The 25,522-nt window shown below is 35.3% G+C and overlaps 1 long non-coding RNA gene across 2 annotated transcripts in view; it reads right to left on the bottom strand.

Moving 5' to 3' along the window:
- LOC123615048 (uncharacterized) overlaps positions 1–25,522 on the bottom strand; it is a 52,662-nt gene that overhangs the window by 15,632 nt on the left and 11,508 nt on the right. For both annotated transcript variants that reach the window (XR_012506663.1, XR_012506662.1), the window contains exon 2: positions 1,295–1,373. This is a non-coding gene — a long non-coding RNA (uncharacterized LOC123615048). The remainder of the gene's footprint in view (positions 1–1,294; positions 1,374–25,522) is intronic.

Genomic DNA, 25,522 nt, shown 5'->3' with positions numbered 1-25,522 from the left:
CTCTACTGTAGGAAAGTAAATTTCTGTATGAGAGTAAGCTGACCTGAATGTGAGTTATTGTCACATGGACTTAGAAGATGAGATAGGAAGACACAATAATAAAGTAATTCAGCATCCTTAATGTTGGTTGAGTGACTGTAGAGCTGTCAGGTGTCCTGAAGAGTACATTGCTCTCAGCCTCCTTAAAGTGAAGAGGACTCGGGCGTTGTTATAATTGTATTTTTTTTTAGCTTAAATCAGGTGCTAAGTGCATGAATTTGTTAGACAAAGAGTGCCACCAGAGATTAAGAAATGTTATATTTTAGAAATAATATGTTCTGCCTTTGTGAATAGTGTAGAGTCTCATGACTGGGTCTTTGTAAACATTTTGTAAAGATATAAATAAACCGTTTGTGACTTCAAATTGCAACCATTTTGAAAGATCTGAAAACAGTTTCAGAAAGGAGCTGCCAAATTTACTGCAAGTCAGTACAAAAGGAAACAGTTGTCTCTCAAATACATTTCACAGAACTGTATAGTTAGCAGTCTTTTCAGGTATAAAATAATAGCCTGATGTTTTTGTACATTTTATTTTGATGGCTGGTTATCTATGGAGCCAATGGAGAATCAAATAAAGCTTTGTGAAACTGAAGGGTTTTCAAACCTTCATCTACTGGATAACTGAAAATAATTAATTTATTAAGAAACGAAGTGATTTGAGAATTTTGGATAGTAGTTAGCTATTTTCCCTCTTGCTACAGGGTTTAAAAAACAACCTGTGAGTCCATATTTTTTACAGATTTCATTTGCATTATACAAAGTGATGTTATTATTAGACAAGCAAGTAAATTATTACATATATCACATGTAGGGCAAGAGCCTGCTTTTTCTCTTATATAATATATATCTTGAATAAAATCCGGTAACAAATTTGATGTAGGCCTCAAAGTATCTGTATTACTTCAGACTACATCAATAAAATGAAATCTTCCTAGTTTTGTGCCGTGAATTTTTTTCAGATTATTGTTCATAAATTGATGGATGCTAAAATGAAAGTGGAATAGGTGTTCAAGATTTATTCTACTTTGCTTTCTTCACAGTGGAAAATATGGCTTCTTAGCTTGAAGGGAAGGATACTTTTCTCTAACTCCATATTGTGATATCTTTTCTCAGGGAATTTTTTCAGATCAAGGAGGTTTAAACTGATTTGTTTTAAGGGGTAGTATCCAACTGAGTTTCTGTAATACCCCATTTTTTTCCCCCTGTGAGAAGGAAAGAAGGATGATGAGAAGTGGATGATAAGCAAATTAGTTACCTTGAAAAACAAAAGACCATTCCTGTAATTTGGGGGTAGGCCGTATCAGTACCAAGTAGCAACTATTCCCATGGGTCTTCTGAAATAGAAAAATAGGAACTTAGTATGCGGTTACCTTATGCATCATGACTGTGGTGTATCAGAATGACAAAGTGAGATGGAGGGTCTCGATGGGGTTAACTCCCAAGACAAGAAGATGAAGCAGTAAAGGACCTAAAGATTCATCCAAGGAAAGCGTGGCCTTTTTCTTGGTGTCTGGTAAACTTTCTTCGTGCTCCCACCTTTGCCCTCCCCTGCTCCTACTCTACACTCTGCTGAAGTAAAGCCATCCATCACTTTATGCGTGTCTGCTTCCCAAATCTAGTCAGAAGTGACCAAGATATCTTCTTTTTGTGAAGCACAGCACTATTAGTCTACAAGAGCAGATGGGCAGCTCAGTTTGAACAAAATGTCAAGCTAACTGCAGATCTTAACCCTATCACCCCTGAGAATGACTAGTCTTAGACACAGCTGCTACAGTTACTCATCTGAAGTTAGACCAGGAACTCTTTGGATCTCAATTTTTGTAGTCAAATTTAAAGCAAAGAAAGACAATGATAAAAAAGTTACTTTGACTTAGTCTATTTGGCATGAAACTCTGAATTGATTCTCTATCTGCTTTACAGCTGCCTATGAATACCTTCCTGGCAAAGTTCCTGCATCTTCTTAAACTCTATGTCCAGACAACCATCATTTTTCACCACTAATTAACCCTCCTCTCCAAGTTCTATATTTGTGCCAACTACACTACTATCTTCCCTATTTCCTAAGTGGACTATTTTGGTGTTATTTCTTCTTTCAGATATGCATATCTTCCAAAAGCCTGGACAATCATCCTTTGCAAGAACTCTTAGATTTATACCTTCCTCCCCATTCTCATTGTTAGCACTGAGATGTAGGCTTCTAACTCACAGGTACTAAACCCTTCTACCTGGTGTTTGTCTCTAGTCCCTTTTTGTTTTATCACATTTGCTCATAGAATAGACACAGTATCTAGTATTCAATGATGTTAAAAGCTTGGGCAGCAAGAGATATCCTGTTGGTTTTATTATCTGGATTTGCGAGAGATTATATGGTGACAATGAACAAGTTGGGGAACCCTATGTGCCCCAGTTTCTCTATCTGTTCCCTGAGGTTAAAGATCTATCTCAAAGAATATCTATAAGAATTTTAAGGAAATTTCTTTAAAATATTTCTCATATGAGAAGCACTGCATGTGTTTGTTGTTTTATTGTTGTCTGTTATATAGCAAAAAATTCCACTCTTGTGCTGACTGATTAAAGTCTAGTAGTTTTCTGCCAACTATTGGATACAAATCCTTTAGTCTGATTTTATAGACTTTCTATTATATCATCTTTTTTAGCCTAATTAGTCTTAAATTTCCCCCTTAGCTACAGATAAACACTTAGCTACAGTCTCTGCTTTTCCCTAGAAACCAGTACCCAACCCCAACTTTGTGAATGTTGTCCCTTGTTTAGAAATTCAACCCCTTTCTTTTATAATTGGACATTACCTCAACTACTTCACACAATATTCTTGGATGAATCCACCCCATGGTGGTTCCTCTAGCATTCCACATCTTTAAAAAAATTAAACATGCAACTTGTACTCTAATTCTTTCCACTGATTTAGAGATTTCTAATAACATTGCTCTCTAGCTTTTGTGTTTATACAGGTCTTCTCAAACAGGTTATAAGTTCCCTGAGGGCAGGAACCATGCCGCCTGCCTTCTTTTGTAATTCTGCAGGGCCTGGAATTGTAAAGGAGACAGTAAGTGATTAATAAACACTTGTCTAATTTAGTGGACTAATGGTTTGGAAGTTTTTTTATGTAGATTCCTTTGTATATACATTCTTGGAAAGAGTCCAAGGCAAAGGGAAAATAAAATTCAATTCACTTTGTCTTTGGCTTTTTACAGCCTAAAATAGCTAATTGAAAATAAAATTCCCTATTTAAGAAACTGGCAAACTAAAGAGAACAGTGTCAAGAAAAGAAGTTTCTAGAAGATATTTTCTTTAACTTTGTGAAAGGACCATTTTCCTTTTTCCCCTTATAGTTCTCAACCACTTGCCAATCCACTCTTTTCACTTTCGTTCCCTCCTCTAACCAAACCCTACACAATTCTACATGAATTTTGGAATTCATGGGTTTGGAAACCATGTTTTTTGGTTTGGGTTCCTTCCCAACAACTTCCAAGCTCTTGCTACCTGTTCTCGCTTTTCCTGCAGCCAAGCTACATCGCCCCTTTCCTGTTCCTTGAACACACCATGTGCAGTTCTGTTTGCCTTGAATATTCTTCCTCTGACCCTTCTCTCTGCTTTTTCCTTGTATTCTTCCAGCTAAACTCAGGGGTACCATTTCAGGGATCACCTCCATGACTACCCTGTTCAAGGAAAGACCTTCTTCTTTTCCCATCATCCTCTGTCATATGACTCTGTTTTTTTCCATTAGAGCCTGACCACAGCCTGAAATCATCACGTCTACAGTTTTGCTTTCTTGTTTATCGCTGTCTTCCTTCACTGGAGGGTGGGACCTTAGTTTCCATGCTTATCATTGTATTTCTTGTACTTTACAAGAGAACCTGATATACAGTGGGCACTCACATTATAACTAAATGAATAATGAGCTTATAATAGTAAGTTTAAGCTACAAACACATGAATTATCTATTGCCTTGTAAAATAAATATTCCTAAAAGAGGTGTAGTGAGGTGGGGATATGAAATGCTGACCGTGTACATAGTTTCCACAGAGAGAAAAGGGGTCTGGAGTGAAGTTAGTCTCATATAATAACCCAATTACTTTGATAAAACAAGGTTTCATTTCTCCCCAGCTGTGAAAAGACTAATGGATCCTGGGTATACGTGTTTTTCTCCCATGCATTTCCTGTCTATAGTCTAACAGATGAAATGAAGAGAATTATTTTAATAGCTGCTAATGTTTTCAAGCAAAAGTAAAACATGTCTTGCCCTCAGAGCTTGCCAGTGTTTCTGACTCACTCTGCCAGTTAGTGTAGAGAGGAAATAAAATTCACCTCTGCGACTTCTGCAGACTCTCATAGATATGGAAACAAAACAGTGTCTTAGTTTATACTGTAGGAATTTACATGATGACATTTAATGTATAAATGATGCATTCCTACTAATCTAGGGAGATGCGTATACTTCCTTCTTTGCTGTGTTTATCTCCTGCTGTCAGCTCTCCATTTCTCCCAGTACACAGTTCTCCAGCTCCAATAAAAAAAAAGTCTGGTGTTTGTTCTTTTCTCCATGTCTTGGCTGATGTTATTTCCCTGGCCTACGTTTACCAATTTTATTTCAAGGTCTGGTCCAAGTCCTATGTTTTCTCTGAATTGTTCTGTCCTAATCTTAACTTTTGTATTTTTTGCTTGTGTCCTTAATCATGTGATGCCAAAAGTTTCCCACTTAAAAAAAGAAGATCTCTATGTGTTCCTCTTCTAATAAGGATTTAAAGGTTCTCTGGGGAAGAAACTATTCCCTCTAACTTTTTCAACCCCTCCAGCTCCTAGCACTGTCTGAACCCATCATGTGTGGATGCTCAGTAAATATTTGCCCAATGGAATTGGCTTGTAAGAGTTCATGGAGAGACTGGAAGACAGAAATCTACAGTGCACGGTAAAGCTCAATTAGGCTGGTGTTTCTAATCTTCTTGCCCTATAATCTTTGAAGAAAGAGTCAATGAAGTTATACAACTAACCTTTTTTTCTTATAAAATCAAAGTGTCAACAAGAATGACCAAAGGATGATAATTTGTACTAGAAGAAGGGAACCTTTTAGCTGTTAGATCAGTGAAATTATTCTCTTTAATTGGCATCTCTAATTGTGCGACTTTCACTTTCCATGGAGAAATATACACCCAGTCGAGGAGACACAGCAGGAGCTGAAGAGATCTTTGGCAATAGCATGTATTAGAGAAACACGGTCATATGGATTAAAGCAGAAACCATAGTATGTGTCTATCTTACTCAGTGTGTACACTTGAGAAACCCACATTCTTGTGCTTCTTTTTGTCCCCGTTCTGGATGCTCAGGAAGACCTGTGTTTGTGCAGAGAATGAATTATTCAACCACTGGTTCCTTTTCAGCTCTCCCATATAGGGAAACATCGTCTCATCAGATGAGGGTTCTAAATTTTGGTGATGGCAACTCTGCTTTACCTTCGTTTCTCTTGGTAAGCAGGAAGTTTCATGCTGCCACGGGGCTCTCCCTGAGCTGAGGTTTTCTGGCATAATATTTTTATTTCTCCACTTCTCATTTACCCAATTCAGTTTTTCTGGTGAGTTTTTTTAAACATATTTTTAATTTCTCTAATTCAATTTCATAAAACTTTTTTCCAAGTAGATGGAGCAAATAGTGTTCATTTTTTTAGAGACAGCCTATCATTATGAGCAAATACCTCATTCTTGATAATCAAAAGTACAATGAAAGGTTTTTTCTTTTTTAAAAATCAGCATCCTTTCCCTGCTTCCATGCCCTAGACCGTGCACGACATGCTGCTTTCCCCTGAGAAGGTGTAACTGCAGCGAAGTCTCACAGCTACTCTGACCTTCAGAAGGAGGGAGGTGGGATGTAGCCTCCCATGTCGCTGTAGCACCTCACTAAGTCAGTGATTGCAACTGAAGGGGCGCAATGAAAATATTAAGGCAACGCCAGTAAGGGAGATAAATTTCAGAGATGAGATTAAAAAAAATGTGTTTGTAATACACTGCCTGAATCCAGTGGCTTAACTGGGCAAGACAGCAGGATACCTACTTCAGGTCTCTTGACAGGCAACCCTGAAGAGAGGGGTTCAGAGAGGGGTTCAGGCAGGGGAAGACTCCAGGCAGGGGAAGACTGATGAAATCTCACGACTCACGAGCAACTCCCATTCTACAGTATTGAATCAGTCCAAGAGAGACATAAACTTCATCTCTGGGAGCAGAAACATCACAGTATCTTCATCTAACCTTATGTTTGCCCATTCAAAATCTCTTTTGCCTAATCTAAACCAGTCGACTGTGGATGAATCTATTTCAGAAGAGGAAATGCCATATTGAGGCTCTTTAGAGTTGAAAAATCTATATTGAAGTAAACATTATAATAAGTATTATTATGCTGATACAGAAATAATTTATACAATATAATGGACCATAAATGATTTCAGGCCAGTAAATTTTCTCAATCACCCAAATTATCTGTTTTCATTGCAGCTTTATATTTTAATCATTTGGGGAGGAAGTTATTCTAAAATGTATTATATAATGATTTACCTTTCTAAACAGAGCATAATGATCATTATATACTCATTTTATTAATGACCCAGAGTCATCAGAATGAGTAATAATTATTATTTGGTGCTATAATACAGAAGTATTATTTGTAGTCTGAAGTGAGCAAAACCTTTTCAGTGACTCATTAGTGCAGTACAGTGGGGAACTCAGTATTCTCATGGTGTGATGTGAGAGAATACCATTCAATAAGGAAGAAGTTGAAAGGTTAAATGATTAAAGCCTGGAGTTAATATTGAGGTGCAAACAACTTATAGATGTACTTGCCTCATGAGACCAAAACTCAATATTGCTCTGTTGATTCAAAGTGCTTCTGAGGTAGCTTCACATTTCCCCTTAAAATTAAAGTGAATGGTTGGAAGTGGGCATAACTGTTACACAAACAACGTCCTCCCCCAGAAAGACGACTCCAGCCCTTCCATTGTTTTCCATCGTTGATTATGTCGAGATGCAGCATTCAGTGAAAATATTCTGCCCCTCTCAGAGTTGAGGTTATTTTTCACTTATTCTTGGAAAGTCCCCATATTGTTCATCAGCATCACTAAAGCTGTTTTGGTTGAATGTTAGTTGTGGGAATACTTTCAATTGTTCTTTAGCTCTGGTGTAGTTTTGGGTGATAAGCAGGCAGTTTCATAAAGGCTAATAAACAAATGTCTCTTGATGGAAAGGACGTTGCTTTGCTGGACTAATTCCCCTTCTCTCAGTAGAACTGGAAAATTTTAAATAGTGGTGCACACCAGTGGAATTTGTTATGAACCTGATCCAACAGATTTGCTGCAGAAACCAAATTATTTCTAATTTTAACTGTTCAGGAAGTTTTTCTGACCCAATGTATTCATTCAGTGGTTAAGAACGTAGCATTCAGATCTCACCACACTCATTCCAAATGAAGGAGCATTGCATCCTTTCCAGATTGCATTCCTATTTCCCTCTTTATACCTCTGATCTGATTTGCAATGTCAAGACGTTCCTGGAGAGCAAAACTGCTCTCGCTTTGTACTTAATGGGAGTTAATCTTAGGGAGACAAACAGAAGTAACAATTTGATCAGAGACAACTAAACCCAACAAATAATAGCTCCTAGCTCTTTATCACAGTCCAAGTTGGTCTTTGCTAAGTATGTGGAATCCTGTGCATTTCTCTTTTCCCAAAAAGGCCTATTTTTCTAATAGCATTGCAAAGTGGCCTTGCGGAGGAATGTTCTGTGGCGCTAACTAGTAATAGCTTTTTCTCTGAACTCCAAGCCCTCTTAACTGAGAGACAGATAAAACCCTATCATCTACTTCATTTTCTCTAATTCTTTTTTCCTCTTGCCTCTAGGAAAAAAAAAATTAGAAAATAGTTGGCAGCACATTAAGGACACAAAGCAGAGAAAAATGTAGGTTCCTGAAATGTTTAAGGGAGATGAAAATCATCTACTTTTGGGAACTGCCTAACGGAATTTAGCTGGTGCATTAGTTATCCAAATTACCTCTTGCTTTTATCGCACAGACAATATACAGCTGAATTGTTAAATGATGTGCATTTTTTCCCCCAAGAGCAAGATTGGACACTTAATCAGGTCAATAATTATTCACGCATTAGCACAGTCTTCTTCTTAAAGTGTAACGGTGACTCACTGGGGATATAGTCATTATTACTGATTAGCAGGAAATTATTTTTGCGCATCAGTGGTTCATGTGAAAACAGCTAAATTTATTATGCTGAGTTATTTAACAGTTGGATCATGTGAGAACTCTGGTGTTACTGTTCTGATTAAGTCTCTATACATTTACCAGTAGATAACTATGGAAAACCTATACTGCAGAGTTACTGTTACAGCTGAATTTTGCTATGAACCGTCCTACTTTCTGAAGTTTCAGTACTTGCCTTAGACATTCATAATGTACTTCCACGATAAAGTCCTCTATAGGTAAATTTATTTGAGAAAGAAATGGGAGCAAAAAGGTAAAGAATATAAAAAAGAGTAGAAGATAAAATATGAACATAGAGAATAAGAATATAAAAGAGAGAAAAAAGTGAATAAGAAAGATGGAATGAGAGAGATACAATTTCACTGTTTGAATTGTTAATTGGATAATATTTGATGAAATATCTGAAATTCCCCTTGGTTGGTACAATTAATTTTTAATATTGGAAATAAAAGACCAATCCTGCATTTCATTTCAATTACTTTTACATAGAAAATATTCCAAGAATCTTATTAAAAAATTCTAAGATTATGCCATAAATATATCAGCATATATTGCTAAAAGGTAAGGATTCCTTTTTAAACACAGCCACGATATTATCATATCTAAAAAAAATTAGAAATAACCCATTAATATTATCAGATATCAAGTCCATGTGCAAATTTTCCCAGTTACATAATAGCTTGTTTACAATTGGTCTGTTTAAATCAGTATACAAGTAAGGTCAAAACATTGTATTTATTTTGATATAACTCTTTAGTATCTTTTCATCTTGAGGTTACCCTTCCTAATAATATTCAATTTATTTGTTGAAAACGAGATTATTTGTATTGTTTGATCTGGTTTAAGCTTGATACTTTTGGCAAAAACGCTTTATATGTGGTGTTGTATCTTCCATTGGGAGACATAATCTCTGGTTTTCTCTCCTGAGATTATCAGTCAAGTAGTTTGTTAACTTCAGCGTTGGTTTTATGTGGGAGAGACATGTTAAACACTTGGTTGTTTCTCTTTCTTTACTACTTTCTAAATAATGAATTAGTTATCAACCATCTTCCAAAGTGATTAATACATTTTTAAATATAGTTTTGAACTTGTAGATTTTCACATATTTGCTTGTCATCAATCCATTGCACTTTTAATTTTTTTGATACACAAATTGTCCATCATTGGCATAAAGAGGCTTTTCAAATTGTCTCCTCCATCCTTTGGATATAACCCTGATAGTCTTTGATGGATTCCTTATAATCAGGTATGACCCAATATCCAGAATCATTTTCAACATTTCCTCTTCTAAACCTGGTGCTAGCCATTGCTCTGATGATTCCTGGTTCCTTTTAGTAGAAAATCATATGTTGAAATAAAAAAATGAAAGCTAGGGCTTTTTTATTTGTTGTTTGGTTGGTTTTAAGCAATATTTCTAGGCTTTTTTCTGTTTTTAGTGGACAAGCTTGTAAATATTATTTTTTAAGAAAAAATAAACCATGTGTTCATAACAACATTTTCAATTTGAATTTACCATTATGGAGTTCCAGTTAATGCCACTGTTTTCATAATTACTTATTTGCTTTTTTACATTTAACATTTATAAACAGCTGCTTTAGGCAGTAATAGTTTTTTCCTCCAGCTCTTTTTTTGTCTTTAAGATAAATTTCACTCTGGAGGAACAAATTATTGTGTTTTTAATCATTTGAAATTATTTTTGTTTGGTAGTTAGGCCAGCAACTAAATATATGGTAAATTTGGTTTTGCTTCTGAATTTTGGGGATTGCAGTTGTTTCATTTGCATATAATTTTACCTTATAATTATAAAATATTTGTATGGCTCAAACATGTACAAAGCAAGTATATTCAGAGAAGTCTAATCTCTGCCATTGGTCCTTCAAACATGTTCCTCTCTCCTCATAGGTAAACATTTTACTAATTTTATGGTTTATCTTCTCATTCTCCCTTTTGAAACTAAACAAGTATTCATAAATGGATAAATGTTGGCATGACTTTCTTTTTTCACTTAATATTATACCCTGAAGATTACTCTACAGCTGTCTATGGGGCTGTTTCTTCTTCTTTTTAACAGCTGCATTGTATTCCATTGTGCAGACTTACTATAGTTTATTCAACCAGTTCTCCATTGATGAAGATGTGTTTGCTTCCAATCTTTAGCTACTACAAATTGGCCTTTATTGAATAGCGTTATGCATAATTTTACCCATATTTTTGTCATTGTATTTTTGGGATAGAGTCTTAGAAGTGGGATTTCTGGTCAAAGAACAAATACATATGTTAAATTTGCTATTATTCTTTTCCACTATTTTGCATTCTTACCTATAATGTATGAACATACTTTTATGCCACTGCTTCACCAACAGGGTATATTATCAACTTTTTGGAATTTTACTATATTGGTAAATAAAAAAACAGTATCTCAATACAGTTTAATTTGCATTCATCTTACTAAGATGTTAATTTTTCATTTTTAATGGGTTTTTGACTTTATTTTTTGGTGGGCTATATGATCATATCTCAAGACTATTTTTATATACAATTATTGTCTTTTTGTGTTCTTTCTTTTTAAAAAAAAAAAACTTTAAAGTGTATTAGGAATTATGGCAGGTTGCAAAACTGACTGCACTTCTTCACTCCTTCCTGCATCCATTCTGTTTACAATATTCTTTTTCAGTTCCTCCTATAAAGATGTGGATTCCATTCCTCCCAAGGTTAGGCTTGGGACACGTCTTGGCCAGTAGGATGTAGCAGAAGTGACTGTGTACCGTTTCAAGCGTAGGCCCCTAGAGACCTTGAATGCTTCTTTCATTTTCTTTGAACCCTGCCTAACTGCCATGTGAGCCAGTCCTGGTTACCCTTCTGAAGGATGAGAGTCCATAAGGAGCAGGGATAAGCCATCTTTGCTAAGGCCTGGCAACACAAGTGAGCCCAGCAGAAACTAAAAGACCCAAATAACCTGTCCAAAATTCCTCAGAATCAGGAGCTAAATTGCTTTTGTCTTAAACTTCTAAATTTTGGGATGTTCTGTTATTCAGCTCATTGAAAGGTAATAGCTCTTTTTCCATGAAGTATTGCAAACATTTCCCCCAGTTTGTATACAGTATTTATAAATGGCTACACAATTTAGGTTTTTTACTTTGCAATTTTACTTTAACTTTGCTATGTACTTTTGCTTTACTTGTCCTTTCTGTTTTATTTTCCACATGCAAACGTGGTTTTAAAGAGTAGCAATCATACTGCACTCTTCTGTTTATATTCTTCCTTTTTAATCTAATTATATCTCATAAACATTTTCATATGTTTCAATATTGTGTTTATAATTACAAATCCTTTTATGTCCTTACTGTAATTTACAAATGCTTTCTTTTTTTGTTGAACATTTATTTTATGTTTGTTGCTGTTATAGATAATGCTGTAATAAACAGCATTTTGCTTTATTGAATTGTTTCTTTATGACAAATTGTCATATAGTTTTTCAAATAATATAATTTGTAATGCCACCAGCAGTAAGTACTGCACTCTTCCTAGTTACAGATTTTTAATGTAAGTATGCCTTTTTCTCAAAGTAATTCTTGGAATTTCAAATTTTTTCATCATTTTCTTTGGTATTTAGCTAGGTTCCTAAATAACCTATTTTGCCTATCTTCCTAAATTTCAGGTTTTGTGTATTGACTTCCTACTGTGGAAACTGAAGATTTAGTTCTGTTAAACCCCTTTCACATGCTGATGTTCCCCTCACAGCTATGTGTCATCACCTCTTCCCGCCTAACAAACCCACTTCTTAACATTTAAGTTGAATCATTATTTAGAGTTTTAAATTGTTATGACTATGTGTATATTGTTTAATTCAGAGCCAAATGGAGCACTGTTATTAAATTTTTTGTGTGTGTACAACTTGTTTTTATTTTGTGGAGTTAATTGCCCTTTATTATTGTTGTTATTTTGTTTTCTTATGATCCCTGGCTAAATTTTCCATACTATTTAACACTTCTCAGTCTCATTTTCCACTAAGCCAAAGTTGTCGAATAATCTATTCTATTTTTTGGAATCAGAATTTTAGTACCAGCACCATCCTGTTGTGATTACTGTAGCTTTGTAGTGTAGTCAGAAGTCAGGGAGTGTGCTTCCTTCGGCTCTGTTCTTCTTTCTCAAGGTTGTTTTGGCTATTTGGAGTCCTTTGTGTTTGCATAAAAATTATAAAATGATTTGTTCTAGTTCTCTGAAAAATGCCACTGATCTGAAATAATCTTACTTTGGTAGCATATTGACTTGGAGTTGTAGGTTTACTATTTCTTTTATTTCTTTAAGGACAATAAAATATTTTTAAAAATTTAAATTTTGCTTCTTAAATTGCCTTGGTTGCTTTTTTCCCCTGTAAGTTTTCATTTTTATTTATATTAGAGACTTTCCATAATTGGCTAGTGGTCCTTGGCCTCCCATTTACATTAAGAGTGAGGTGCTGAGTTTACTGGAGCTCTGTTTTCTCAGGTGGGGCGTTTATTGGTGTGAGAGCTCAGTTTTCTCCTTGTGTTTGAGGGGATCCCCTATTGTCAGTATTGGTGGGATTTTTTTTTTCCCTTTTGATCTGTTTTATTTTTTCTTCCATAGCCTGCCTGGAGATTTAGACCTGGATGTTATTAGTCTAGGCACCAGGAGAGGGAAAGGGCTCATGAACTGAATATTTAGTCATTGAGTTATCACTTAAATTTCATTTTTAGTACCTTACTTACCTTTTCCCCTCACCTGTGCCTTACCTTCTTAGATGAGATGCTCTGTTATCCAACTTTCCAGAGGATAAACCCTTCATCTTTAGCACGGGTAAGAGAGAGATAATTACTGGGCTGTTTGGGATGAGAGAGGATATAGCAGTTCTTTTTAAAGACTCAGCCACTTATCCTGTTTTCTGCTCTACCTTGCACCTTCATAGAAGTAACTGATCCCTGCAATTTCTCTGGCTCCTGTGGTGTGAAACTGCTAGAGTCTGGTTTTTAATCCCCCTTCTCATCACGCACAAGCATCTTCCATTCAGGTCTCCTAAATCATGCTGCCTATTTGACTTCCAGTTTCTAAAATTTAATTAACATCCCTACATTGCTCTAGCTTTCTTTGACTTTGTGAGTCTATCCTTTTTGAATTGCTACAGGTTTCGTGTGTGTGTGTGTATTTTAGATGGAAAAGAAATAAATGCATATATTAAATTCACAACACTTGACCAGAAGATTCTAAGTAGATTTCTTTCATAAGCAAAAATCAGATGCTAAAGAATCCTTCCATGGACAGACCAGATAATAAAGCCTTTAGTGGGAATGGAAATTCTGCATTTATATTAATTCTCCCTGGACTTTTTCCTATATTTATTCTTCATAGATTGGCACTTAGTAGGATTGGTTTATTCTAGAGTTGTATATTTTTCTGTTCTCCCTCTCTTACTGTACTCAGTATTAAAAATGTGCTGATACTATTTTATCCTACATGCCTCACCTTTAACTCTCTTTCCATGGATAAGATCAATATTATCTAAATATTATAAACCTTGTTGCTCACATTCCGAATTCTAGTTCTGTGTTCTGTAACTTGGCTGAGTCCACTTATTGAATCTGTGCTCCTGAAGTTACTCTACTACAATATCTATTTTCAGAAATACCACTTTTTCGTCTCCCTTTGAAATTTTATTTCCTTTCTAACATAATTTATTTTAAGATAATAAATGTACTAAATATTTATATAATTTATGTTTTATTAATTATACACACAAGTTATTCTATCCCTGTATTTTCCTTTGTACCTAAAAACAAATTGTAAGAGCTTAGCAAGTGTGAAACATTGAAGACAGAGGGAGAGCAAGAGTGTGGAAAGATTAGGGAATGAGAACTTATCAGGCACAGAGATGCACAGAAAGAAAAACAGAAGAAAAATAACAAGGTAGTCATCATGGGTAGAATTACCCACTGATGTAAAATAATGATATTTGTTTTCATTTAACTATATCACATAACATATAAAACTTGACTTTTTTTTTCCCCTTCTTTCAAGATGAACTGTTGGAATATTATTGCTAAATGATATAGATTGGTACAAAGTCACTAGTGAAATCCAGAACTTCATACCTAACAGAGTGCTTTCTTAAAAAGTTCATATAAATGGGACCAGAAGACAGAATATATTGCAATATATTCTGTTCCTAATGTCCATGGAACACAAGTAAAGCATTTGCCAAATGTCAAAATACCAAATAGGTTACTTGAAATGAAGAACTTCTTTCTGAAGATGTTTATACAATTTTATGCTAACATCCCTCTGCTTGTGAAGCTCTCTGGAGGGAAAAGAGTTCACAAAATTACCTATAGAAGTCTCTTTAATATACTTGTCATTAAAATTTTTTCAGTAAATTGCTTTGTTATGAAAAGCACTAAGTAAAATGCCTATCTATCCTACAATAGCTTTAAAATGAAACAAAATGAGTTATACAGGTAGAAAGAAAAACAAACATATTCAAGGTATGCTTTTAAGTAAATAAAAGATGATTAAATGCCTCCTGGCTCTGTTGCTGGTCCAGTATGATCAAAAGCACTGTTATCTAGTTTGAGAATATCTGCTTGTTCTTGAGTGGATGACAGTAAAACCTGAAAGAATGTCCTTTGTGTTTCCATTTGGAAACTTGTTCTATGACTTCACCTTCCACCCCTTTTGTTTTTGGACAAGCAAATCTATTTTCCTTCATATATTTTTTTGTTTGTCTAAGTCAAGAATCAAAACCCTAGATTCTTGAAGACAATAGGTTCATAAATCAACCAGGCTTGGGAAATGGATATTTTAACTTTCTACTTCTTTCCTTATAATATTTTTAATTTTAATCCTGGTGGCACCTTGCCCCTGGTCACCAAATCATTTGCTTTATAGTGATTCAACTTAAGATACTATGTTTTCATTTTATACATATAAAAATTTCCAGAAAAGATATATAAAAACATTCACACTTTTTAGGGTTTAATATTCTAAGAGAAAAAATAATGTACAGTGTTGTCCTCCATTTTCATTTGTCAAATATTTCCTTTACTCTTTATCCTTCCTAAATTCTATCAGTGCTTTCCCCCCGCCTGCTGGGCTGTCTGCTCCAATATGAACAGGGATTCTATTTTAGTTCACTGGTATATCCCAAGCATTTAATAACCTATCTTTCAGATAGTAGTCACTCAGTAAGTAATCAATTATAAAATGCATGGGTCCTGCCCTTTCATAAAGGACACATGATACTTGCTCTTTACTTTTCATACTTTGTAATACTGATTTAACATTTTTAAATTACTGGAGTTGAAAATGAAAAAAAAAAAAAAAAGATTGCTGAGTTGCTTTTTCAACCAGAGTGATACATGTTCAGTGAGTAACAATAACAGGACTACCTTATTTCACAGATTTAAAAAATAATTTGCCATCTCCCCACCCCTACCACACACATGTTAACATGTCTGATATCTGATTAAGGAGCATGACTACAATTAGTTGAACTCCTATTGCATGTTAATGCACATGAAGTCTTATTTTTTTCTATTTTTCAGATGAGGAAATTTAGGTCCAAAAGTTAAGCACCTCACCAGAGTTATGTATCTAGTAAATGGTGGTATCTGAGCGTTATTGTTCTGGCCCAGAGATTGCGTTTTTTTTTTTTTTTTTTTTTTTTACATAAATTAAAGATACATCTAGGCAACCGTACTCAATATCTTGTAGTAACCTATAATGAAAAATAATTCGAAAAGGAATCATTATGTATATGTATGCTGTACACAAGAAATTCACATATCATTGTAAATTGATGATGTGTCAATAAAAAAAGAAAAACTAAGATACATCTATTGACCATGTGTGAAGTACACCTGGACAGAACTCTGAAGTTGTAGAAATAGAATCATATATGCTGGAGTTGGAAGAAAATTGAGAGAGCATCTATTCCAATTCCCTTATTTTGTAGATAAGAAAAGAATTCCGGTTAGGTTAAGTGCTCTAGGTAATAAATCTAGAAATTTGCAGACATAGAGCTAGGTCAAAAATCATGTATACTTGTAGTAACAAATTCAAATACTACAGAAGTATATAAAGAAAACCCCCAAATCTCACTATGCCCCATCCCGGACATATTCTACATTTCATAGATAGACGATACATCCTCCAGTTTTCAAGTAGCACTCAAAAATAGGGTTCATGATGCAAGATCTATAAAGCTCATTCTTAAAATTATTTTGGAAGTCAAAAGGAACATATTAGTGCACATAGAATCTTCTGTTACCTTATTAAGGGAAGATGAATTGATGAAGAAAATGGAAGACTTTCAAAATATCTATTATGTACTAGGAACTCTTCATGCCTTAACTCATTTAACCTACATCACAAAGTTTTGAGATGAGAACTAGCTACCTTTATTATCATTTTATGAACGAGGTAACAAGAATTTAGAGAGGTCTGGCAACTTACCAAAAGTGTAAGGATGGAACAGTTGAGGACTTGGGCTCTGTGGCAGTGAAGATTTGGGTCATTCAAACCCTGGTTAATTGAGGTTCTGGCTGATGGTAGAGGTAATAACTAACGGTCACTGGAAGAAGGAAGCCAAAGGTATTAGTTAAAGTCCCTACGCCAATTATAGAAATGAGGACTGTAGAAGCTTTGCATAATGTTATTTGTTTTCTCTATGTTTGTGTGTGTGTATATGTGTGTGTGCGTGTATATGTGTGTGTGCACTTGTTTGTATGCTATTTTCTTTATCTCTTGGCTTCTTCTCCTTGTGTCATATGCGTATTATTAGTAGCTAAATTTACAATTTAGCTTTTAGGGGACTCTTACTATTCAGTAGGACTCTTACTGAATTTGCCAGTGATGGATACAAAGACTTTTTGGATTGTCTCATTTTGGGGAAGGAATAAAATCTTTTTTAAGAAGCGTAGCTATACACTGTTACATAGTGATATAAAGTATTTTATTGTATGGGAGTTAACATGTGAGCAGCAGGGAACATGTAGAAGTTAAGAGTCAAAGGCATGGACTGTGCTCCTTAGCTATCTATTGCATATCAGCTCCAAATTAACCTTTTTGCTTGCTCTGTGAAAATGGATCTGAGCCCTCTGGTGACTGGCACAGTGTTAAGCTTTGTCAGTCCAGAGGCGTGGAGAGAGGAATGCGGAAGGTAGGGCTTTATTTTCTGGTTTTGGAGTGCTCGATCAGCAGTCTCCCATAAGGGATGGCTTCTTCCTTGCTTGGCTTCTGCAGCTCCTGAAGTGTGCAGCTGCTTCGGCAGTTCCCCGCCTGCAGTGCACGGCAGCCAGCAGCACGCAGTGGCCAGCAGCTTCCACTTGGGTGGTTTCTGCAGCACCTCCCCGTGAACAGCTTTCCCAAGCACGTTAGAGCACAGATTTCCAGCAAGTTCTGCCAGCTAGGTACCACAGCAAATTCTCTGCCATTTACCAGTCATGGCTGTGCCCTCTCCTTTAAGATCTGTTTCTTAGTCCGGAGGGACTTAAATCTGGAGGGATGGCGGGGAGGCATTCTTTAAGCTGTTCTATCTCAGTCCTAAGGACAGTGACTGCTTCTCATATTCCTATACGTTTTAGAGTTCTCTCTACTTTTCATTAGCCAATACCTCCTTACTCCAGTCCCTCATTGTAGTTAATAATTCACTCATTAATCTTTCCCTTTTCAAATTACTGTGTGGTTTCTCCTGATTAAACTCAAGACTGTCTGACCTCAATGTCCATACTTTTAGACCATTACCGTGTGCTACCACTGCTCCTTACCATTAACAGGGGTAAGTTAAAGCTGTTAATGATGTGGCTTTGCATAACTTTTAAAGATAAACAGCTAATACTTCTAATTGTAGAATCGTAGAATTTGAGGATGGGGAAGGACATTAGAAATGATTTAATTCAGTCTTCTTTTATTGAGGTGTGGAAACTGAGGCCCAAACAACTTTAAGAATGCTGAGATCCCTGTTTTATCCATTTTTGTATCACCATTGCCTACCACAGAGTCAGTGTTCAATAAGTGTGAATTGAATTGAAGTAAGTGAATTAACTTAGAAAATATTTATTGAGCACTATGCTTGTAGCTACAGATGGAATGATGATTTAGACAGACATAATTTTTCTCCCTCAAGAGATCTTCAGACAAGTAGCAAATCTAAAATCAGAATTATAACTTTGGTTAAACCTAAACCCTCATAGTTGTGGCTGTAGTCACCAACCTGAATTGTGGATTGAAATCAGAAGCTGGTTTTCTTTGTGCACTCTTTATACTTGTGTCTAAATTTTCATAGGAAACAGGATCGTGTGGACATGATTAAATTTAAATTAATTTAACTCTGATGTGGTTATTAGAACCTGCTATCTTCCAGAACAAGCTTTGTATAGTTACCTCTAAAAGCTCAATTTCTAAAACACATGTTCATGGTTTTACTTTTTCTTTTATGGGGATATTATTTTTATGCAAGAATCCCAAACTCTTTTTAGATTTTAATTTAGCAGGAACTTTCTACTCCACTTCCTAGAATGATAGGTGACAGGAAATAAGGCCAACCTTGTGGGGTCAGTTTGTGAAATACCTTGAATATTTAGCTTACGGGATTTTAATAACCTTGGCTGTTTTGGTTTATGAATTCTGAAAACCTTAAGAAATTTAATAGATGTCTATGTTTAGCATATCTTCATGGAGATATTTCTCTGATAATATAGCTTGTGACAATCTAGACCATTTATATTGTTAATGTTAATTCACCACTCTCCCCTGTTTGCAAGAGATATTAGGACATATTTGAATCCATTAAGTTTATTTAAGAGAAATTTCAGTTGCATTTTAATCAAACATATATATTTTAAAAATTCTGGGCACAGAGTTAGAGGCATTATAATTTTGCCATCTTCATCAGTGGTTGTGCTCTCTCTGTAATTCATATGGATATCTTGCCTCTTATCGTTGGGGGAGAGTTAAGTAGCAGAACTTTTCAAAAAAACTTGGAATAAATCTCACCTTTTAAAGAAAATAATTTCTACTAATTAATATATTTAAGATAGAGGATTATGTTTCTGATAAAAAGGTTTTTTTCTTATGTAAAATGCATTCGTGGATAGGCAGACTGAAGGAAATCAGTAAGTGGCTCCTGCAATTTCATTTCATTATTTGAAAATAAATTGAAAAGCTAAGAAAAGTGAACAAATAATCTTTATCAAATAGTGGTTTTAATAGCTCTTGTTTCTGGTAATATCTTCTTGTGAAATTATAATTTTAATCATTCACTTTGTGTCCAGTATTATCTTTTTATTTACATTAATACTCATATCCATGACATAAATGTAATATAGGACATCATGACTGTTTTGAAAAGTACCTCCTTTTCTGCTTTCCCTTTCTCTTCTGCCTTATATTTCTGTATCTGTCTTGATGATTCTCATTTCATAAACTCAATTCCCCTCGCACATACTCACTCCTTGCCTGTTCAGACCTTCTGCTGACCTCTAAAATTCATGGCAGACAAATTTTACACAAATATAAGAGAGTAAGGATTTGGTCCTTTGCTTTCACTGGTCCCTCCAAAGGTCATTTCTTTTATGGCAGTACTTTAAAAGTGCTCACTGTTTTTTTAAAAGCATGATTTAAAAGTACTATGGGTAAAGTGCTAAAAATAAAAATTGACTGTATCTGTATACATGGAGAATCACATGTACTGCCTTAATGTATTTTCTTCTAATTTTTGTCTATGCATTTTTGAGATATAATTAGGATTATACTTTATAAAAATTAGTACTTTGTAGCTTTTATTTTATATTCTATTAAAAAAAATTTCCCACCAGTAAGTAATCTTCAAAGACCTGATTTTTAATAGCATGACGTTTCATCATATAGAATAGTGACTTTTAGGTGCTAACGTAAAAGGATTTCCAAGTAATCATACAGTGATGGAGGTGGGCTGTCCCATAATGAACCACGGGAGCAGTTGGCATGTTGCATGTACTCCGAGGAAGGCAGCAGACAGGGCCGCTGCCTGTTGCATTCCTTACCAGCAAGAACATGCTCCTCTTGTGTGACTGGCCTGGAGGGACCGCAAAGGGAGAGAGACAAACCGGCCTCACAGGATTGTTTCATTCCATGAAGAGTGGAAGAGGCTGAAACTTGTCTTCCTCTCTAGCATGATAATTGCTAACTATGGAATCCGTAAAAGGAACAATGAAAATTTAAGGCGATTGTATAAATTTATGGAATATCCATCATTCAAAAGTAAATCAATACTATATTTTGATCTTAATGCACTAAGAACGATGCAATTCTTGGTTAAATTCTTTTCTTCAATTAATCCCCCTCCCAATTTTTACAATGAGGTGATAGCCACCAAAGTGACCTTCAAGTTGCCAATGTGTCTGAGTTACTGTAAATGGCCATTTAAGATGACAATTAAGCGTGACATCTCTTAAAAATGTCTAATTTTCCTTAAAATCTAAACTCTTCCTTTGAGTAAAAATGTTCACAGTAGCCAATCCGATGTTAAGTAGAGAGGGATTTTTCTAGGTTAGGGAGTTGTATTTTTCTCTCTAGTAATAACAGTGGGCTGCATTCTCTAACCGGGTTTATTGTTTTCAGTAACGTAATGATGTTGGCCAGTAGGCATCAACATGGTACAGATCAGTGGAGGTTGGTGACTATTTTGAAGTCATCTATTTTGCATATTTTAATATGTCATAATAAAAAGACCTGTGACTAATATTTAGATTTGAAAAGCCTTTTTATATGAAAAGATTATTGATTATTCTGGCCCTAGAGTGTACAACTACATAAGCTACTTTGAAAGTAAATGTTAAATGAAATGTTTACGTTATCTGTTTAGATGACAGAGCAATTTAATGGCTGTCATGAAACATATTTGAAATTATTGTTTTGAGACAATGCTCTATATTTATATAATGGTGATATTTCATCTTTAATAAATATTTGAGCTATTTGACTCCTGATGAGCATCTTTTATTGAAATTTACCCAGATTTCTAAATGTAGCAATTTTTTTTTCTGAGGTTGCAGTCATACCTTGACTGTAATTTTGGCTTAAATTTTTTTGCATAATCATTTTGAAGTTGATGTAATGAAGAAAACAAAGAGCACATTTGTGTGGGAGAGAGACACAGAGAGAGAGAGGAAAAGAAGGCAGTATTTTAAAATAGAGTTTGATGGTTTACTAGGAAAAAAAACTTGCCCTTAAATGTTAACCAACTACAGTAACAACTCATGCAGGGTTTTAAAAATTATTATATGTTTATTCTTTATCACTTGTATAGTGTGTAATAACTTTACCAGATGGACATATTTATTTGTTTTCTGCAAGATTCACTTTTGGGACCAATCATTTCACTGCAGCAGTGAATCTCTGTTTTTAAGATATGTGGTCAGAGTAATACATTTTTAAAAATTTGCTTTCTAGCTGAGACTAATTGCAATCTTCAGTTAAAAGTGAAAAATAAAAATAAAAAAACAAGAAATACATTTTTGCTAGTTAGACTGCTGTGTGAAACTATAAACTTTAGAGCATGAGTGAATTTTCAGATCATGTCGTTCAATATTCTTCCTTTTACAGCTAAGGATACTTATGTCCAGAGAGGTGGCCTGACTTTCATAAAAGCTCCTTCAAGATATGGTTGGGAATGAGATATGAGGCCTTTGCAGTCTTGGGCAGTTCCTTGGCTGTAAAGATAAATTTGTTCTCATTGTTTTGTTTATTGTAAGTCCTTGTGTATTTGTAGGTCCGTGCAACTAAGTGCTTTATCACAGCACTTGCACTTAGTATCTGTTTCAAATAATATGCACGATCAACATATACAAATATTTTCATTTTCTGTTAGGTAAATTTCTCTTTAAAATTGTAATTTAAAAAAAAACCCAGAATATTTTCAAAACAGTGTCTTGTCAGTATCAGCATGAAGAAATAGGAAGATTTTGTTGTCATCCAAGAGCAGATAGCATTACCCTATGATTACAGCAAATAAGCAACTAGGAATGCTGATCAGGTCCTCTTCTAAACACGGCTTGAAATTTTTTAAACGACTTGGGTAAGTCCCTTAAGCCATTAGCACTTGTATTTCTTTATTGCAGAAAGGTGATAATAGCTGTCCTCTGGCTGTTAACCTTTAACCAATGTGTTGTGCACACATCGATTTCTCTTTAATTGAAATATTTAGTTCCTTGATGAGTCTGTGTTCATGACTGGGCTGAATATTTTTAATGTCCTCCCAGTGGGGCTATAGAAAGACTGAAAAATAGATGAAAATTCATTCTCAAATTGAAATTTTTATTATTGCTGTGAACTTTTCCTAAGAATCATTTGATCAAATGCAGCTAGCTGATGGGAAAGGTTACCCCTAGAATGGAATTCTATGATTATCTACGTCAGTGGCTTTTAAACTGTGGTCCCCTGACCTGAAGCACCGTCACCTGGTCACTCACTAGAAAGCAAATGCTTGGGTCCTACCTGAGGTGTACTCAATCAGAAATTAGAGTTGAGGCCCAGCTCTCTGTGTTTTAATGAGCTCTATACAAAATTTTGATTTATGCTAAAGTTTGAGAACCACTATTCTAAATTAAAAGAAGAAAGATAAATAAGATAAAGTCATGGAAGTCAAACCATCTCAGACTTGACAACAGAATTTATGCTGTATTGGATATATATTTTTGTATGTTCACTCAAGGAGACAAGAGACTTTGTATTAAGCCCACTTGAACTTCTTGTTCTAACTTTAGATTATCACTGAAAATGTTGAAAGAAGTCAGGAAATTTTAAAGTTTTGATAGCCAAGCATTAAGGTATTGAAAAAAGCAGAGGGAAGTCATTAAGGAGAATACGATTGCTGCTGAGATGTTGGTATCAGAAATCTAATAATTTGTTCAGTGTACAAATAAAAGCTGAGAAAGTACAGGGCACGCTACAAGATTTAGCCCAGTTTTAAAAACTCTGATCATCTGAGAGTGCTACTCTTGTTCAGCATTTGTTTTTATAAATAAAAGTGTGATTTGATACTAAAATAATGATAGTCTTGAGGTTTAATTTAGTTCGAGATTAAGGAAATCAGAGAAGCTAGAAGGTTTTGTTTCATTGCGAAAGATTTATAGAAAGTTTTATACTGGAAGTACATTTTTTTTGTAGTGGATATAAATTTTTTTCAGGGAAGAGAAATTATAAAATAGAGTTAATTTAGTGCTGGACAGGACTGTGTTTGTAGTTGTGGAAGTTTGAACTATGTTGCTGATATTGGCATGGAGGAAGAAATGATACTGGCAAATGTGTCCAAGGCTGGGTTTGAACATTGCTGGCTGTACACCAGTGGTTCTCAAAGTGGTTGTTTTGGAGAGATCAAGGCAAGGTGGTGAGTTTGTCAGAATTACCTGGATATCTTATATTACACTATTTGTGTTCCTCAATATCTTACATTCTCCCAACATCCATTTCACAGGCCACCCATGAAGAACATAATTCTTAGATTGTGTGAAATCTAAAATGAATTGGTCTTTAAGAATAAGTCTTAGTTATGTGTATTGTTATCTCATCTGTAATATTTGTGTAGTTATCCAGTGTAGGTGGAAATATTACATATCAGCTAAACTTTAGTGTCATGTGTTTCTATGAAAATAGAGGAAGAAGGGAAGCTTAATTATTGTACATGGATTTCATCATCTCTTTTGTAAACTATGAGGATTTTTCTATCTATAATGGATAATTTGTTTTTTCTCCAAATATTTCTACCTTTCTTTTCTTCTAAATAAAGCCGTAAAAAGTATTAAAAATGAGGCTGTAAGTGTTGGGGAGGATGGAAGGCCTGCCTTGGCCAGTCAGTAGACCTTTGTGAGGAAGGTGCCTATAAATATGAAGTCACCTATTAATTGTTTAGAACCCTACTGCTGTCCCTAACCCTTTTGATTCATTATCATTAATGGAATGATGTAAGTTTGTTAATATCATTTTTTTCGAGGATGCTGATTTTTGTGAAAAATGTATGTCATCCCTATAGACTTCTGAAATGTGCAAAGCTGGTTACCTGAGAGGTGGAGAGCCTTCTTAATCTGACTTAGGTGAGCTGCTATCAGTGCCCTTCAGTCTTGATTAACCCCTTCCTGGCCATCAGATCCATGGGCAGTTCTATCTGGTCTCTGCTTCAGCCCAGATTAGTGCTCTGGTCAGCCTCAATTCTTGTGTGATTCCCTTCTCTCCTGCCGACATTCTCTTTCATCCATGGTCTCTGCTGCCCTCCTACCTGTGTCCTCACCTACTCTGTAAGGTCAAGTCTGATCAAGACATTCTTTTAAAACCCCAACTCTGTTCCTGAAAACCTGCTAAAAGCAGAGATAACACTGAGACAAGGCATAGTCAATGGAGATATAACAGATATATACCTTGAACTTAAGGAACACAATATACTTTCAGAAATAAAATTTATACCGCACAGTGGCAGAACACAAGGTCCTTCAGAAGAAATCAAGTCATCTGTTACGCGGTGCTCTTTTAGCATCCTTCTTAACATGTCAGTTTCTCATATACATGGCTGTGAGTACTTGATTAATGTCTCAAAAGTATGTTTTATAAAAGGCATGGTCTGTAGCTGTTTGGTTTGCTATGTGTGGACTCTGAGCTTAGTGCCTAACTCAAAAGTGCCTAAGAAATATGAACTGGAGGAGTTCCAAAGAAGGAAACATCACTGAGAAAAAGAGGGGCAAAGAACACTTTATTATGTGACATAAGGTGAGTCTGAATACAGGTGAGTCTGAATACAGCTTAGAACTATTGGTAGCATATGGAACCATGGGCAGTATATAGATAGAGAGGTGGTTGCCCTATAATCCCAGGGAGGGAAGCAGCATGGACATAGGGAACAAGGTCAGTGTGTAAAGGATGTTCTGATTTAGCTTGAGGGAAGAGTTCCTGTGTGGAATAGTAGAAGAAGAGATTAAATGTGTGAGGTGGGCAGATGATGGAAGACTTGGCTTAATGTCTGTTGAAACTGGTTTGACTTGGTTCAGGGAAACTTCTCTCTTCCCAGCTTTGGGAAATCAGCCATGGTAGGGGTATTTACGCTGTAGAAATGGGCAAATTGTACAAATTAGGGCTCCCCCTCTTCCAATAAGCACCTACAGTGAATCGGTTGTTAAATATTTATAAGCAAATCACTTTGAGGATGTTAGGCCTCAAAGGTGTATTTGTTTCT

This window comes from Camelus bactrianus, chromosome 1 (genome assembly GCF_048773025.1).
Source record: "Camelus bactrianus isolate YW-2024 breed Bactrian camel chromosome 1, ASM4877302v1, whole genome shotgun sequence".
In the NCBI taxonomy this organism is placed as follows: Eukaryota; Metazoa; Chordata; class Mammalia; order Artiodactyla; family Camelidae; genus Camelus; species Camelus bactrianus.
The sequence above is the reverse complement of the archived record's forward strand: the minus strand, read 5'-3'. Positions and strand labels throughout refer to the sequence as shown.